This window comes from Dromiciops gliroides, chromosome 3 (assembly GCF_019393635.1).
Source record: "Dromiciops gliroides isolate mDroGli1 chromosome 3, mDroGli1.pri, whole genome shotgun sequence".
NCBI lineage: Eukaryota > Metazoa > Chordata > Mammalia > Microbiotheria > Microbiotheriidae > Dromiciops > Dromiciops gliroides.
The window spans coordinates 483619594-483639479 of record NC_057863.1 but is presented as its reverse complement, the minus strand read 5'-3'; the positions used below and the strand labels follow the sequence as shown (position 1 = coordinate 483639479).

The following is a 19886-nucleotide window of genomic DNA, read 5'->3' as shown; positions in this document are numbered from 1 at the left end:
AATGTATTATGAGATTTTTTTGTCAAGTTCTCTGCAGACAGTGGAAAAGTAACATTTAACTTTTTATTCTCCGACTTTCCAGAGGCTGTTAAATCACATTCTTAATGTATCTTAGTTGGTTTTTTTTCGTTTTTTGTTTTTTGTATGAGGCAATCGGGGTTAAGTGACTTGCCCAGGGTCACACAGCTAGTTAAGTGTCAAGTGTCTGAGGCTGGATTTGAACTCCGGTCCTCCTGACTCCAGGGCCAGTGCTCTATCCACTACGCCATCTAGCTGCCCCACTTAATGTATCTTAATGAAAAGAAATTGACTTCTCATAACAGAAAACATACATGAAACATCATCACCAGAATAAAAGGACTATCTAGGCTTGATGTCCATCTCCAGTTGGAATTATAATGTGGGATTATATCAAGGTAGTAAATTTTATCCCTGGATAGTTATACTCAGATCAATGAGGGCTGTCTAAACTCAAACCCTGAAAAAGAAATACGAGGTCAGAAGAGGTGTGGTAACAGCAACTAGGTGCTATATACGGTCAAATTAAGAGTGGATGTGGCTCAATTTTAAAAAACACTATTAAGCTAATTAAGGTACTATAAAGGGTAGTTCTAGTGAGTCTGTGTGTGTGTGTGACACTGAATATACTGCATGTGCCCCAAATATTCTGCATATTTAATTAAATGCAAAGAATCAACATAGATTCTCTTCTCCTGCAGAGTTTAATTTTAGGCTCAGCTACCACTGTAAAACTGGAACCTCATCTTTTTGGATCATTTTTCATTCTCAACAAGAGACTTTGGGGCTTATTAGAAGGGGATACATTTAGAAATTCCCACGCCCTTAACCAACAATAACATTTGATATTTCTACTACTGAAAAGAATAAATAAAGTAGTACTGTAGGAATGCACTGCTAATAGATGGAAGATGTGTTCAGGAGGAAATGTAACTGATATGTTAAACTGATTTTTATTAAAAGGGGAGATGTATAGAAGGTATCCCTATACTATTTATTATTCCCTAAGATCAGTTCATTTCTGAGTCAGGCTGCTCAAACAGAAAAAAATAAGATCTTGATTCTTGCTGCTAGCTTGCTGTGTAATGACAGGCAAGTCACTTAACATCTAGGGACCAGTTTCCTTTGTAAAGTAGGGTTAAAGCCACCTGCCACATATGCCTAATGGGGATGTTAAATGGCTGTTTTGATCCTAAGAATGCTATACACAAATGTATGGCATTGATTTTGTAGGAGATACTCATTTATGGAATCAGTTAGTAGAAACTATTCATCTATGTTCCTGAGACATCATAAAACTACTGTTTCAGAGCCAGAAGGGACCTTAGAGGTCATCTAGAATTAGAAAAAGCCTTGAGAGTCAGAGGGACTGGATAGTTCTGCTACTGCTGCCTGGGTGACTTTAGCAAGAAACCTTTCTTCACTACTTAAGAATTTCCTTGACTATGAAATGAGGTTGTTGGATCTCTAAGGTCCATTTGTCAGATAAAAAAAAATGCTATAGAATTACATAATATTTTAGTAGGTCCATCATTTCCTCCATCTGAACATTTCTGCAAGTCATTGTAGATCACAACCGATCTGCACCTCAGCAGAAAGCTCTTCTTGACAATATTCTTCAGTAGAAAAGAAGTTTCCATCTACCAGGTTCCTGCCTGCAAACAGCCTGTTTTGTTGTCACTTTAGTCCAAGGGTTAGCTTTTGTTTGTTTGTCTTGAATCTACTGGGCAGTCTAGCAACACAAATCTACTATTTAACAATAATATATGTATTTCAAGTGCATAAAATGAAACACAGAGGATAACAAAGGAAATGAAATTAAAACAGTTATCAATATATGTTTTAAAATACGTTCCCAGGTCACTCCTTAAATAATCTACAGACCCCTAGGTTAAAAACTTCTGCATTAGTGTTCAGCTGTGACTGGTCAGATCTATGAATCTCAGTTCTTGCTGTCTCCTCCTCGTGCCCTCTCTACTCCATGTGGCTTCACTTTCTTTTTCTTTACTTAATGTCCTACCTCCCATCTCATTTCCTTACTACGTTATCTCTTGGTTGTCAGTACAGTGATCTAAGGGGATTCAGAGTCTTAGACTCTTGCCGTCTGGTTCAACTCTTGGGACTTGGGTCCTCACAGGAAATGTAGTTCTTAACCAGATGGACCTCCCATCATTGGATCCTTGTAACCTATATTTACATATACACACATTTCTCTTCCTGGTTGTGATTAACCATAAATATGTACCTTGGTTTTTGCAATATTCGTGAACAGCTGGATTGTGTTTTGTAAAAACGGGCTTATAACTAGTTTATATTTTCCAAGGGGAAGCTGCCATGTAAAAGAATACTAAGGTGAATACTTTCACAAAGCAATTCACCATTTCCTAATTTACTTGTTTTAAAAATCCAGCTTTTTCTATAATGGTTATGCTTAAGGGAATAAACATTTATTTATTTGTATAACATTTAGTAAAATACAATTTCTTCAAAGAACATAGGTATGTAATATATATAATTACAATAATTTTAAGAAAAAAACCCCTGAGCCTACAAAAGTCAAAAGCACAAAAATTATACCCTTATTACTTCCTTTCATTGTAACAAATGTTGTTTTTCCAGATGATCATTGAATTTCAGAGGTCATCTAGTATAACCCATGCTTGAAATATGTAATGTCACTAACAAATGGACATTCAGCCTCTGGTAGAAGATCCCTAGTAATGGGGACCTCCATATCTCCTGAGTGTCTTTCTTTCTCAGATTATAACTATAATTACTTTCCTCAAATTGAGTCAAAATATGATTGCCTATGACTTCCTTCCATTGCTTCCAGCTCTGTTCTATAGGGAAAATCACTCTTCTACATGCTGGCTCCTAAAATACTTGAAGACAGTTATTCTATATTCCCCCTATGTCTCCTCTTCTCTAGGGTAAATGTCCCCAGTTCTTTCAACAAATTCTTCTGTTACTTTGAAAAGTAAGTGAAGGTACACACACAGTGTGTATATATATATATATAAATATGTGCATATGTATAAACACATGCACACGTGTGTATCTTAGTTACAACTTCTTTTTTTTTTTTTTTTTTTAGTGAGGCAATTGGGGTTAAGTGACTTGCCCAGGGTCACACAGCTAGTAAGTGTTAAGTGTCTCAGGTCGGATTTGAACTCAGGTCCTCCTGAATCCAGGGCCGGTGCTCTATCCACTGCGCCATCTAGCTGCCCCCTTAGTTACAACTTCTAAACCCAATTAACTTGAAAGTTAAACTTTCTGTAAAAAAATTAACCTCATTTCTCTCAAAAAAGTTAACAAATCTTTATTGCTAGTTGCTATTATTTTAACAAATTTATCTTTATATTAGCACTTACCTGTACCTCTCATCCTGCCCCCCTGCCATCAGATGAGTACATTTTAAAACAAGAATGAAAAATAAAACCCTAATCAAAACCACACATAGTCTAGCAAAACAAATTCCTTGACCATGCCTGAAAATGTGTCTCTCTCTATATTTTAAGGTAATCAATTTTCTGGCAGGAGATAAGTGTAGCATGTTTCATCTTTAGATTTATCATTGCATTGATTAGAATCTAAAGTTTTTCAAAACTGTTTTTCTCTATGTTATAGATGTCATATAAATTGTTCTCCTGGTTCTGCTCATTTCACTCCACATCTTTCTTTCTTTCCTTCTTTCTCTCTTTCTTTCTTTCTTTCTTTCTGGTTGAGGCAATGAAGGTTAAGTGACTTGCCCAGGGTCACACAGCTAGTAAGTGTGTCAAGTGTCTGGGGCCAGATCTGAACTCAGGTCCTCCTGAATCCAGGGCCAGTGCTCTATCCACTGTGCCACCTAGCTGCCCTCCACATCACTTTCAAAGAGGCCTTCCCACAGTTTCCTCTAACATTGTTCATTTCATCATTTTTTTTTTTGGCTGGGCAATGAGGGTTTAAGTGACTTGTCCAAGGTCATGCAGCTAGTAAGTGCCAAGTGTCTGAGGCTAGATTTGAACTCAGGTCCTCCCGAATCCAGGGCCAGTACTCTATCCATTGCGCCACCTAGCTGCCCCATTTCATCATTTCTTATGGCATGATAATTTTCTATTACATTCATGTTCCATGATTTTTTTGCCTATTCCCCAATAAGAAATCTTAGCTTCCAATTTGGCTGCTACAAAAATGGTGACTTTAAATAGTGTTTGTGTGAGTGTGTGCATGTGTGCATGTGTGTGTGCTTGTGTGTGTCCTCTTCCTCTTTCTTTGATTTCATTGAAGCATGGGCCTAATAATGATGAAGCTCAGTCAAAAGGTATGAATAGTTTAGGAACTCTTTGGGAATACTTCCAAAACGCTTTGCAGAATAGCTAGACCAATTCAATCTCAACAAACATGACACTGTTTTCTGTTTTCCCAAAGTCTCTCTAATAATTTTTTTCTTTGTCATCTTTGCCAGAATTACAGGTGTTAAGGTGGAATCTCAAAGTTGCTTTACTTTGTACCTCTCTAATTATTTGTGATTTGGAACATTTTTTTCACACAATGATGGCTCGGTCATTTATCTTGAGGAAAGACTCTTGAACTCATAAATTTGATAAGAAAAACTTGCTTCAAAGATTTTCCTCCCATTTACCCATTTCCCTTCTACTTTTAATGAAATTAGATTTGTTTGTGCAAAAACATTCATTTTTATTTAATCAAAAATGCCTATTTTGGGGCAGCTAGGTGGCGCAGTAGATAAAGCACTGGCCCTGGATTCAGGAGTACCTGAGTTCAAATCCAGCCTCAGACACTTGACACTAGCTGTGTGACCCTGGGCAAGTCACTTAACCCCCTTGCCCTGCAAAAAACAAACAAAAAAAAAAAAGAAAAATGCCCATTTTTATCTTGTGGAATCTTCTTTATTACTTACTTATTTCCTATGCATAGATTTGAAAAGCAATTTCTTCCTTCCTTCTCTCATTTGTTTATGATATGATTTTATTCTCTAGGTCATGTATTCATTTGAACTTAACTGGCATATAATGTAGGCTAGTTTAAATCTAATTTCTGCCAAATTGTTGGCCTGTTTCCCTGCAGTTTTTGTCATAGTGAGTCCTAACCTTACTAAGTGAGGTCTCTGGGTTTATCAAACACTATTTTACTGTGTTGTTGTTTTTTTCCAGTATGCTGTGTACCTAATCAGTTTCCCTGATCAACTTCTCTATTTTTTAACCAGTACCAAATCATTTTAATGAGCAGTTTTTTTGTAGAACATTTTAAGATGCGGTATTGATACACCCCCCCTTCCTTCCTTCCTGAATCTGTAAATTATTCTTGACCTTTTATTCTTCCACATGGATTCTGTTATTCTTTCTAATTCTATATAATAGTCCTTAGATACTTTTTATTGGTACAACACTGATTAAGTAAGTTAAGAAGCATTGTCAGATTGACTATGTTGAGTAACTGATGTTTTGGTAATTATTTAGATGGAGTAGGTCTCTCTTTATTCCAAGAAGTATGTGTTCTAATTAGATTCATATAATTTCAGAGCATATCTTTGTAGATAAACTATAAGTTATTACTTTCAACTACTAGAATTGAGCTGCATTTAAATAACTCATGGAGATATAAAAATCTTAGGTACATACAGAGAATACCAAAATTCTTTTGGGAGACTCTATATAGTTTTTTAAGCTACCGAAGTTGTATATATCGACTTTGCCAATTTATCCTATATCTATGTATGTATGTATGTGTGTGCGTGTGTGTACACACACCTAGAGAGAAGCATGTGAACGTATATATACACACACACACACACACACACACACCACACACAGATTGTACATAGTTCTTTAGAACTTATCTCCCTCATTAGACTGCTAGTTCCTTGAGAGCAGAAGTGGTCTTTTACTTTTCTCTGTATCACCATATCTTATTACAGTGACTGAAACATAGTAGGTACTTAATAAATAATGACTGACACATGTCTTAGCATCTAAATTCTTAAAAGAAAAGATAAATGAATTAAAGGGGAAAACAGTGAAACTCTAACAGTAGAGGACCTTAATGCATCCCCTTCAGAGATAGACAATTCCAACCAAATAAATAAACAAATAAACAAGAAAGAACAAGAACCAGAATAGAATTTAGAAGTTAGTTATGATAGAACACTTGCAATTACTGAACTTGAATAGAAAGGAGAATACATAGTTCCCAGTTATGCCCAGCACCTTTATAAAAATTGGCCATGGGGCAGCTAGGTGGCGCAGTGGATAGAACACCAGCCCTGGATTCAGGAGGACCTGAGTTCAAATCAGACCTCAGACACTTAACACTTACTAGCTGTGTGACCCTGGGCAAGTCACTTAACCCCAACTGCCTCACAAAAAAACAAACCAAAACAAAAATTGGCCATATATTAGGGCATAAAAACCTCACAAAAATTCAGAAAAGCAGAAATATTCAGCACATTTTTACTGACCAAAATGCAATAATATTGCTTTTAATAAAGGATATTTGAATAAAAGATGGAAAAATAATGATAGATTTTTAAATGTACTTCAGAGTTAGAGGTTTAGGGAACAAATAATAGAAATCATGGATAATTTCACTAAAGATAATGATAACAATGGTACAATATACCAAAATTTGTAGGATGTAACCAAAACAGTTCTTAGTGTAAAATTTATACCTCTAAACACTTTCATCAAAAAAAGAGAGAATGAACATATTAATGATTTAGATATGAACACCCCCCCCCAAAAAAAACCCTAGAAAGGCAAAGAAAACAATTCAACTCCATAAATAAAATAGAAAGTTTAAAAACAGAAAACAAAACACCCACTGAAATAATTTTTTTAAGTTTAGGGGTTTTTTTCTATTTATAGTCTAAGACGGAAAACTCATTAACTTTTTGGGGGCAGGGCAATGAGGGTTAAATGACTTGCCCAGGGTTACTCAGCTAATAAGTGTCAAGAGTGTAAGGCCAGATTTGAATTCAAGTCCTCCTGAATCCAGGGTCAGTGCTTTATCCACTGCGCCACCTAGCTTCCCCCTCATTAACTTTTTAAAAAAAAAGAAAAGAAATTTTTAACTATTTTGTTTTTAAAAAGGAAAAGTGAAATTAAATTACCAGTATCAAAAATGAAAACTAATTTACAACAAATGAAGAAATGAGAATGATTATTAGAGACTATTTTGCCCAACTACATGTTAGTAAAACCAGCAATTCAAATTAAATGAATGAATATCTACAAAAGAATACAGGCTACCCAGATTAACATAATAAGAAATAAAGAATTTAAATATCCTAATCTTTAAAAAATAACTTGATCAAGCCATAAATGACATTCCATCCACAAATAAACATAGGAGTAGTTTTATAAGTAAATTCTAATAAATATTCAAAGAAAATAAATTGTGATATTATATAAACCATTTGAGAAATAAACAAAATAAGGCACCTACTAAATTTCATCATGTATAAAAATATGAACTTGATATCTAAATCATGGAAAATCAAAACAGAGAAAGGAAGCTGCAGACTAATATTTCTATTAAAAAACCACCACTGACTCAAACATTTAAAATAAAAGATTACTAAGAAGGTACAGCCACATGTTAAAAACATTATACACTATTACCAGGTTGGATTTATACCAGAAATGTATGGTTGGTTCAGTATTAAGAAAACTATCAACAAAACTGACCATATTATTAATAACAAAATAATACGATTATATCAATAGATACAGGGGGGAAAACCATTGACAAAATATAACACTCACTTCTATTTTTTAAAAAAATAAACTAGAAAACATGAATCCTTAACATACTAATTATTATTAATTTAAAATCAAGAGCCAACGAGGACAAACTAGAGGCCTTTTCTCTAAGAACAGAGGTAAAGCAGTGATATTCACTATTATTAATACTATTTGAAATGGTGGGAATAAGCATGAAGAAGAAAGAAAAGCATCACTCTTTGCTGGTAATAAACATACACACACAATCCTATATATGCACACATATACTTAGATAACCCTAGTGTGTCAACTAAAAATTAACAGAAATAATTTTATTTCAAGTTGCAAGGTGTAAAATATAGCCACATAAATCACCAGTATGTCTGTATATTGCTAACATATCCCTGATGGTAGAGATGGTAGAAGAAATTCCATTTAAAATAGCTGGAATGTGATAAAATGCTCTGGAGCCTACCTACCAAGATATGCACAGAAACCATATAAACACAACTAAAAAGCAATCTTTACTAAAGAAAGATCTAAATAACTGAAGAGATACTAATGCTTATAAGCAGTCAGAGTCAATTTGATAAAAATGACAATCCTGTCTAAATTATTTAATACCATACCAATCAAACTACCAAAGGATTACTTTATAGATCAAGAAAGAATAATAACAAAATTCATCTGGAGGAACAAGAGGTCAAGAGTTTCAAGGGAAATAGTTTTTTAAACAGTGGTAAGGGAAGCAATGCATCTAAAATTAGAAGGGAGACAGAAAACTGGGAAACAATTTTTATAGCCAGTACTTCTGATAAAGGTCTCATTTCTAAAATATATCAAGAACTAAATCAAATATATAAGAATCCAAGTTATTCCCCAATTGAGAAATGGTCAAAGGATATGAACAGGCAGTTTTCTGATGAAGAAATCAAAGCTATCTATTCCCGTATAAAAATGCTCTAAATCACTATTGATTAGAGAGATGCAAATACAAAAAAGGAAAATAATAAATGTTGGAGAAGCTGTGGAAAAATTGGAACACTAATGCATTGTTGGTGGAGCTGTGAACTGATCCAACCATTCTGAAGAGCAATTTGGAACTATGCCCAAAGGGCTATAAAGCTGTGCATACCCTTTGACCCAGAAATACCACTTTTGGGTCTTTTCCCCAAAGAGATCATAAAAAAGGGAAAAGGACCCACATGTACAAAAATATTTATAGCTGCTCTTTTTTGTGGTGGCAAGGAATTGGAAATTGAGGGGCTACCCATCAATTGGAGAATGGCTGAACGAGTTGTGGTATATGAATGTAATGGAATTCTATGGTACTGTAAGAAACGATGAGCAGGAGGAGTTCAGAGAAACCTGGAAGGACTTGCATGAACTGATGATGAGTGAGATGAGCAGAACCAGAAGAACATTATACACAGTATCATCAACATTATATATTGATCAAGTGTGATAGACTAGATCCTTCTCACCAATACAACGGTACAAGAAAGTTCCAAAGGACTCATGATGGAAAAGGCTCTCCAAATCCAGAAAAAAACAAACAAAACTGTGGAATATGGATGCTGATTGAACCATACTATTTCTTTTGGTTTTGGTGCTGTTGTTTTGGGGTTTTTTTTGAGGTTTTTCCTTTTTGCTCTGATTCTTCTCTTATAACATGACTAATGCAGAAATATGTTTAATGTTATTATACATATATAATCTATATCAGATTACCTGCTGTCTAGGGGAGGGGGAAAATTTGAAATTGGAAATATTATTTTAAAAATGTTGAAAACTATCTCTACATGTAACTGGAAAATAATAAACTATCTATATGGGGAAAAAACAGTGGAAAAGAAGAGGACCTAACTACCTACTCCCCTGTAATCCATGTTTTGATACTAGTTAAGAAACAGAGAACTCAATCAATGGAATAGATTAGGTATGGCAAACTCAACATTTGACAAAAACTGACAGGAAAAATGGAAATTAGCCCAGTGGAAGACAGATTTAGATTAACGCTTCACATCATTTGCCAAGAGAAGCTCTAACTGGATCTATCATTTCTATATAAAGAGTGACATCATAAATAAATTAGAGAAGCAGGAGAGAAATTTGCTTTCAAATCTATGAACAGGAGGACAATAGTTCATGACCACATAAGATATAGAAAAGATCACAGAAAAAATGGGTGATTTTGATTAGATAAAATTTTGAAGTTTTTGCATGAAGAAAACCAATGCAGTGAAAACAGTTGGGGTGGTGGGATTCTCTGATGATGATGATGATAGTTGTAGCTTTTATATAGTGCTCTGTTTGCAAATTGCTTAACAAAACCCATCTTATTTGATCCTCACAACAACACTGGTTGTCACTATTACCATTATTTTACAGATGAGGAAATTGAGGTGCAGAGAGGTTATGCTTAGGTTAAGTTCCTAAGTAGCCTAAGGCTGGATTTAAACTCAGGTTTTCCTGACTCCAGGTGCAATGCTCTATCTGTGCACTACCAAGTTGCCTCTTGAGAAGGTCTTATATCTAAAATATGTAAGGAACTGATTCACATTTATAAGACTAAGAGCCATACTCCAACTCATAAATGGTCACAGGATATAGAGGCAGTTCTCAAGGTAAGAAATCCAAACTTATCAGCAATCATAAGAAAAATGCTCAGAATCACTTTTAAAAAAGTAGGGAATTGAAAACTAAAGCAATTAAAGTGAAAATATGGAATTGCAAACTAAAAGTAACTAAGGATGTTCTACCTCATACCCATAAGGCTGGCAAAGTTGACAAATAAGGAAAATGAATGTTGGATAGACTTCAGGAAAAGAGGCATATTAATGCACTGGTAACTAGAAACTAAGGGAGTATCCACCAATTCAGGAACAGTTGAACATATTATGGTATATGAATCTAATGGAATACTATTGTACCATAAGAAATGATAAAAGGGATGGCTTTAGAGAAAACTGGGAAGTCTTCTATGAACTGATATAAAGTCAAGTGAAAACCAGAAGAACAATTTATACTATAACACTCAAACTATAACACCCAAAACACAGACAAGTTTGACAGATTATAAAATTGAAATTAATCAATGCCATGACCAATCATGATTCTTGAGGACAGATGAGAAAGTATGCTATTCAACTCCTGATACAGAAGTGAAGGACTAAATATTCAGAATGGGACAGGCATTTTTGGAAATGGCTATTGTGGAAATTTGTTCTGACTGTATATTTGTTACAAGAGTCCTGTTTTTCTTTTCAAAGGAGGGTGACTGCAAAGGGGAAGAAGAGAAAAGAAAAGCTTAATTAAAAAAAATTTAATAAAGAAAAACTTAAAGACCTGGGGGCTTCTTAAGAACAGGGTCTGGGGCGGCTAGGTGGCACAGTGGATAAAGCACTGGCCCCGGATTCAGGAGTACCTGAGTTCAAATCCGACCTCAGACACTTGAGACTTACTAGGTGTGTGACCCAGGGCAAGTCACTTAACCCCAATTGCCCTGCAAAAAAAAAAAAAAAAAAAAAGAACAGGGTCTGTCATGGTGTTCTATTTTTATCCTTTGCACTATGCACATATTAAATACTTAACCCACGTTTTGTTGGTTTTTTTAATTCCTTCCTTTACAATCTCTGAGTCATTCTCGACTCTTTCTCCCTTTTTCGCCATATCTGATTAATTGCCAAATCTTGCCCTCCCCTACATCTTTCTGCTTCTATCCACTCACAGCTACCTGCAATATTACAGAAGCTTCCTCATTGGACTGCCAAGTTTTAGTCACTTCCCCTGCCAGTCTGTCTTCCTTCATGCCTGCCAAAATAATCTTCCTAAAGCATAAGCTTTCCCATGCTCACAAACCTTCAGGGGCCTGTTGTTGCCTCTAGGATAAAAAACAAAGCAGTCATCCTGGCATGACACTGTGGCTCCAGCCTACCCTTCCAGGCTGATTGCACCTTTTTCCTCTGGCCTGGCTTGGTGTTCCTAACCTCTATCTCCAGCCTCCATTCCTAGGCATACTTCAAATTAATCAACAAGTGCCTACCATGTGTCAGGCACTGACCCAAGTACTGGGAATGAAAGAACAGAAAATGAAACAGTACTTGTGTGCCCTCAAGGAGATTACATTCTATCCCTCCTCACCTCTGACTTTTAGAATCCCTAGTTCCTTCAAATCTTAGTTCATGTACCATCTCTTAAAGAAATTCTTTCCTGACCCCTATAGTAGTGAGTGCTATGCTGCCTTCTCAAAGTATCATGTATCTTCTTATCTGTCGATGTGTTATATCCCAGCAGCAGAGTGTAAGCTCACTGAAGATGAGACCTGTTTTTTGTTCTGTTTTGCTTGATAATCCTAGGATCTAGGACACAGCCACACACACAGCAGGTATTTAACAGATCACTATAGAAATGGATTTACTACATTGTGATAATATACTTGATGGGGGAAGGGGAGCAGTTTCAGTATATGACATCTGTTAGTTGGGTCAAAACAACTAATAACAATTTTATAAACTAAAAAATAATATGCATAAGAAAGAGGACTTGCAGCCTGAGTGAAAAAGCCAGCATGGGCCCTCTCTCAAATAATAATCACATATCAATAGCTAACATTGATACAGCTCCCATGTATCAGGCTCTGCCCTTTGTTCCTTAAAACAGCTCTGGGAGGCAGGTGCTATCACTACCCCCATTTTACAGCTGAGGAGACTGAGGCAAACAGAGGTTAAGTGTCAAGTGTCTGTTATCCAGAAGGTCACATGTCCTAAACGACTGGACACAGCAAGCTCCCATCAAGGTAAAAAGGCCATCTTTTCACACAAGATACCTATGTAGTCTTTCTTTGATAGGGTTCTAGGCCATTTGTTTCGGGCCCTGTACCACAATCTTTATTCAATCTATCTAGATAACGTAGATTTTCCCTTAAGACCCAAACCACATAGTTGAGGAAATCATGGATGTTCTCACATGCAAATATATCTCTACATAGATATAGATATATTTGTATGTGTGTGTATATAAACACATACATATATGTATGTTTTAATAGTATGAATTTCCTAAAGAATCCCAAATTTCATTCTGCAAGGATTTAGTTTTGCAAAATACATGCATACATGTCACACATCTGTCAAGATGCTGGTAAAAAAAAAAAAACTTCAGGGGCAGTTAGATGGCGCAGTGGATAGAGCACCGGCTCTGGAGTCAGGAGGACCTGAGTTCAAATCCGGCCTCAGACACTTAACACTTACTGGCTGTGTGACCCTGGGCAAGTCACTTAACCCCAATTGCCTCACCAAAAACAAACAAACAAAAAAAAAAACCAAAACTTCAGAAACAACAAAAAAGATCTGCTTTGCCACATAAACATTTTGAGTAAAAAGAGAAGTCCTGAGTGATAGCTGCTACTGGAGCCTGTGATAGATTTCTTCTCTTTCTGATTTGGATTCCTTTACTGCTAGGCTTCCTCAAGTCTGGGAAGCTTGAAAGAACAGAAGAGGGGCAGCTAGGTGGCACAGTAGATAGAGCACCGGCCCTGGCGTCAGGAGTACCTGAGTTCAAATCCGGCCTCAGACATTCGACACTTACTAGCTATGTGACCCTGGGAAAGTCACTTAACCCCAAATGCCTCAAAAAAAAAACAAAAAACAGAAGAAATGTTACTTGCAATGTAGTTTAAAACAGGAAGAGTTTTTCAGTGAAACTTAAGAGATGAGACCTTCTCCATGAAGGGCTCAAATTCAACTGTCCAAAACATTTCTGTCTAGGTTTAATGATCCCAGAAGAACCTTCAGGGGGTCAAGTTCCTCCTATGCCATGGATGCTACAAGTCACGTTCCATTACAAATGAAAATGCTGAATATTTCAGATATATTTAGATAACAGTAAAATGATTCACAGAAGAGTATGTTGGTTATAGTGTGTGTGACAATGTATTGAGAATAGTAAAGATGAAGCCTCCACTTTCTTAGATTAAAAATAATATAACTTGAATTTAGCACCATAAATGAAACTTTGACCTTTTCCTTAAATAGATTTTCTCACAGATGAGGGGGAAAAACCATTGATCAATTCACTTAGACTCCTGAACAAACTTACTGTTCACATTAGTTGAAATAAAGTCTGCTTTAAATCAGAATTCTTGGGACATAGAAATAAATAGACCAAGAGGTTTCTAATTCTGTGCTTTCACCAACTGATTATTTTCATTCATAACAGTAGCAGAACTTGATACAGTCGATCCAAAAGAAAGCCCAAGACCACAGTGCACGCAGAAGAAGCAATCAGATCGATGCTGTCCTAAACGTCACCTCATCTCATGATAAACACAACAAAACTAATAAAAGAGAAATGAAGTGAAACAGATCGCTTCTCATAGGCTTTCGTGGCCAGTGTCAAATCAGTAACATTGTTTTTCTGGGCCTGTGGGCCTGAAAAAACAAACTCTGGCAGAATGAGGGTAGGACATTGAGCCAGAAGCACCTCAATACCAGGATTGTTCTCCCAGGCAGCTCAGAGCACAGAAGCTTCCTCCTGTGCTGGATCCAGCCATCATTAATATCAGTGTAGTATGGGGGAAGAGCACTGAATTGGGAGCTGAATTGAGCCTGGACTCAAGTCTTAGCAATACCACTGACTAGCTGGTGACCTGGGGCAAATAAACACTGAACCTCACTCTCCTCACTTGTAAAATGGGAATAATAATACTTACACTGTCTAACAGGGCTAAATGAAAAAAAAAATGAAACCCAGTGTAGCACTTTGCACAGTCAGGTACTAAATATATCTAAGTTATGATTATTACAGCCATTTGGTGCACTGGATAGAGAGTCAGCATCAAATCCAGGGAGATCTGGGTTCAAGTTCTACACATACTTTTCCACATGATCCTGGGAAATTCAGGGCTCACTGCTCTGGCCATTCTTGAAGACCATTAGTTGGAGAGAAGGAACTAATCTCTATCTGTAGAGGAAGTTCTCCATACAAATAAAATCACAGGTCCAGTCCTTATCCATTTAACATTATAACAAATGCTTATTTAAAGGCAATCCAAGTCCTAGGTTTTTCACTGATCTCCTTTTAAATATTTTTATTTTTTGCTGCCTATTAACTATTTAGATGAATGTGCCCAAGACAATAGATAAGAACAATAAAAGGAAACAAAACCTCAAATTACTGTATCTTGTGATTTCTTGCATGCTTTATTTGAGAAAAAAATTAAATGATGGTTAAAATGGGGCTTGAGAACCACACTGAGTTTTCTATTCTATAATGTTTTTCCTATAATCATGGATGATAGTAAAAAAAAATACAAATACACTTACTAGCTGTGTGACCCTGGGCAAGTCACTTAACTCTCATTGCCCAGCCCTCCCCCATACAAATAGGAAAAAATATAAAATATAATACCTTTAAGAACTTCTAGTCAAAATATTTTAAAAATGGCTTAAAATGCTCTAACATGAGCCACAGGTAGGAATTCATTCATTCAACAAGCATTTATTGTTGTGTACAGTACTATTGCTAGACATTTCAAGACAAAAATGAAACAAGTTTGGTCTTCAAGGAATCTACATTCTGTCAAAAAGTAGGTATTATCCCAATTTTAAAGATGTGAAGACAGAGGTAGTACTAGATATAGTAAAGAGAAGTAAAGCAGCTAAAAACAGGATGCACATTTATGAACTACAATTCAAGACTCCGTTCATAAATCCAAGAAGCTCAACCACCTCTCAGTAGAAGCCAGAACATTCCTGCATCTATACAGTTCTGCTCATCAATCAATAAATATTTCTTGGGTGACTACTATATGCTTAGCAATGTCATATACTGAATTTTGTAGGTGTGTGTGTGTGTGTGTGTGTGTGTGTGTGTGTGTGTGTGTGTGAGAGAGAGAGAGAGAGAGAGAGAGAGAGAGAGAGAGAGAGAGAGAGAGATAGGGAAGCGGGGAGGAAAGGAAAAAAAGAAAGGAGGAAGGAGGAGAAGGAAGAAGATGGAAGGAAGGGATAGAGAAGAAAAAGAGGGAGGGAAGGAGGGAAAAATGAAGGGAGAGGGAAGGGAGGGAGAGAGTGGAGAAGAGAAAAAGGAAGGGAGGAAAGAAGGGAGGATATGAATAAACATTTATTAATCACCTACTATTTGTTGGGAATTGTGCTAAGTACTGGCTATACAAAAGATGGCAGAAACACAGGAGAGGAGAAGAGAAGAGAGGAGAAAAATGGGAATAAGCAACACTTCAGTTTTACACACATTTCACCTCCAAATTTGGTTGTCTTCTTTATACATCAAGCTGGTCATGTTATTTTTTTTTGGGGGGGGGGGTTGCAGAGTAATGAGGGTTAAGTGACTTGCCCAGGGTCACACAGCTAGTAAGTGTCAAGTGTCTGAGGCCGGATTTGAACTCAGGTACTCCTGAATCCAGGGCCAGTGCTTTACCACTGCGCCATCTAGCTGCCCTGGTCATATTACTTTTGAACTAAGATCTTCAGGGGCTCCTTATTACCTGACATTTGACGCCTCTTCACAGTCTGGCACCATCCTATATTTCAAGCCTTATCTCATATTTTACTCATCTACATACCTTACACTGTGGCCAACGTGGACTTCCTCTCTGTTGCCCCCAGACCCACTGCACTGCTTCCCCCTGCTCCAATAGTGTAAAGTCCTTTCTACTCACTTTTATCTGCTGTAAAGAAGACCATTCCCATTTGGCCCAGCTGCTAACCAGTGCCTTCCTCTCTCTGATCACCTTCAATATCTTCTGTAGACAACTAGTACATACAGTAATTATGAGCTCTCTCTCCCACTGGAATAGTGTAGGGGTTGTTTTTGGCTATCTTTGCATCCCCAGTGCTTATTACTTTGCAGATATTAAGTACTTAAATGTGTTGGCTGACTATATTCCTGCTCATTCTCCATACTCAATTCCATGAAGCCTTCCTTCCCTGATCTGTAGTACTAGTCATAACCTACCCTCCTTGGACCTCCCAGAGCACAGTGCTTTGTAACCACCCCCATCCCTACCCCAATGTACTCATCATCAAATATTTGAAGTCTAGTGATTTCATTTTATCTTACTAGCTTATAAGGTCCATGAGAATGAGAACTAAATCTTTAACCATAGCATCTCCCCCAAGGTCCAGCACTGAGATCAGCACAAGGTGTTTTTAATGAATATTTGTTCAATTTTTTCAATCCAGTAGAATTTCTAAATTCCACACAAACTCTCAACCTGGAAAAAGTCCTAGATATGACCACAGGCATAATGACTTCTGTCAATTTTGTTCAATCAACTTTTATTGTGTCTACTTCCTTCAGGAACACCTAGATGCTGGGATATAAAAGTAAAAACATTCCCTGACCTCAAAGAGCTTACAATCTAAAAAGATAAAAGATTTATAAAAGTAGAATATAAAGATATAAAGTAGAATGCAACAAAGGCTAAGAGGAAGTCTAGATAATGTTATAATAAACATACAGGTGAAGGGATGACAGGGAGGGAGATGTGGGAAGGGCTCTTGGACAAGGCAGCAGTTGGTAGTCTAAATACTTGAAAGATCGGTCTTGTTCAATTTGTAGGCCATTCTCCTATATCAAATAAATAATAAAGACTTATTTTTACTAAAAGTGGAGCTTCCAGAGTGATTGAAAAGTATAAACCATAATACTGTGCCCCCCCAAAAGTCTTCATTTTCAGGGAACGCTGCATTTAAATCCTAGAATTCAATGTAACAGTTAAAGTATGAAATATAGATGTAGATTTATTGAAAGATGACAAGTATATATGTTAACCAATGATCTTGCCCATCTACTGTGAGCGAAAAGAGTTAACGCTAATAAAAACTAATACCATGCTCTGCAGAACTGGATCCTTGGAGAGAAATCCAAAAACATTTTTGGAACAGACATCCTGTAGTCAATAACTAAGTCCAATATCCTGAGTATAACAGAATCAATCAACCTGAGGAAACTCAGCTACACCCTGCTCCCAGAGAAAATGACGAGCAAACTCACAGAGGTCATGAAAGCCTGACCATTGCCAGCACAGATGGTAGAAGGAAAATATGAAACAACAAAATGAGGTAGAAGAATAAGATTCTGGAATAAGTTTTAAGGGTTCTTGATAGCAGATGAAGAAAATGGTAGCCAATTACAGCAAAAACACAAAGAAAGTAAAACCACCAATGCCAAAAGGAGTGCCAGGTCACTGCAATCTTTCAATCTAATGTTAGACTGGGATCTCTTAGTAGAGTTCCAAGAAATAATATTCTTCCAGATTAGACTCTCCCTAAGCCAAAAGGAGCTTGTGAGAAGAAGAGGAAAGAGGCAAAGAAGGAGGGAGGACTTAGTTAACAAGAAATAAATGCACAGGTAACACTGAAAAACTAAGAAGTAAGTCTTTGATGTTATAGAGTATGGCAGGCAAACTCTTCACTGGAGCCTCTTGACAGCATATATTCAAAGAAGTTTAAATTACTCTGGATGACTTGTGAGATATTTTCAATTCTAAGTTCCTTAAAAGATAAATAAAACACTGAGATAATTTTTCAAGGATTCGCTCTACTGGAGGTGCAGGGGTGATGAAAACAGGTTTGTTTGTTTTTAAAGCACCCTTTTTTAAAGAAAAAAAAATAAAACTCAGCTCTCCAACTACAAATTTATATTGGCCTTAATGCTTTTGCTACTTTAGGAAGACACTGTTATTCTTGCTTCAAGTTGTCATAAAATTATAGTCCTGTGCTTCCTTAAACACAATCCATTAAAAAGGGTGTGGCACAGCAAGAAACACCCCAGCTCCTACTACAGTGGTTACAATTCAGGTAGTTCCATCACAACAAGAAAAGCATTTTATAAAAAGTCTCAATGTCCTAAAGAATTAATCATCATAGCAAATTAAAGTGAACCCCTAAAAAGGGTTTGTAAACATTTACTGGTGATCTCAAAATATAAAACATCATGTAAAAATATTGGCACAAATTCTGAATTAATTTTAAAATAGTTTGTTTTAATAGTACTCACATATTCCCAAATCAGAGAGAGGGCATAGAATCCTAGTTGATGTGAGGCTATTTGTTTTCACCATGGCCAAGTGGTCTTGAACAAAGGTACAGGCCATCACATAGGGTAATTTGCCACTCCCTTTAACCTGGCACAAACACTAATCATCAATTCCAGCCTACAGTTTACCCACTGCCAGCTCCTATATAAGCTCCTAGCATTCAAGACTTTTCGGGCCATCCTCCAGAAAGCAACTTGGGAACTTCCAGGTTTAACTTTGATCCAAATCAACTCTAGAAGGCCTCTTCTACTAAAGGTATGGGTTAATTCAAGTGAAAATCTGTTATAACCTCCTCAGGGTAATATACTCAAGGTTATTCAGTTTGATCAAGCTTCTCCCTTTCCCTGCTTTAGGTGTTTAAAAAACACTAGCAGGTATGTTAGAAATAACTCCTCAAGAAGGCCTGTGGACCTTGGGCGGGGAAGTCGGGGAGGAGGGGTCTACTTAGATGGAGAAGATTAAGATGGACCTATGTCACAGGTGATCCCAGAATTACCATCACCCAGATCCCCAGTACTAAGGAAGAGTTCTGCCAACAATTTGGCAGTATTCATAAAACAGAAAAATAAAAAGCTTTTAAAAGTCCAACCTTGATATTAAAGATAAGGAAACCAATACTCGAAGTGATATATTTGACATGCATAGTCACAGTGATAGAGCTGGTATTTAAATTTAGGCCTCGCAATTCCAAATTTAAAGGTCTTTCAAGCTTGTCAAATCAATGAGCAAGTATTTATGAAATGCTTACTGTGTGCTCAGAACTTTGACATGGTAGATGACACCAATCATCCCTGCCTTCAAAAAGTTTCCCAAGAAGTTAAGGATACAATAACAGACGACAGAAGACAATGTATAATAAAATGCTATGGCAATTGTGATGTGTCCCCAAGGCAAGGAGATAGAACATATTCCAATTCCCCAAAGGAAAAGAAATAGGGTTACTGCCCCCATCTACCCGCTCACGGACATCACTGTTTTTCTTAAATTAAACAACTTTTCAAACTGCTACCAAATTTCTGCTACAGTAAGTCTGGCTGCTAATAAAAGGCTTCACACTTCACTGAAATCAAATCAACAATTTTAGC

At 36.6% G+C, this 19886-nt stretch overlaps 1 protein-coding gene across 5 annotated transcripts in view; it reads right to left on the bottom strand.

The window, feature by feature from the left end:
- Positions 1-19886, bottom strand: part of ATP8A2 (ATPase phospholipid transporting 8A2) — a 787448-nt gene that overhangs the window by 400195 nt on the left and 367367 nt on the right. The window lies entirely within an intron of this gene.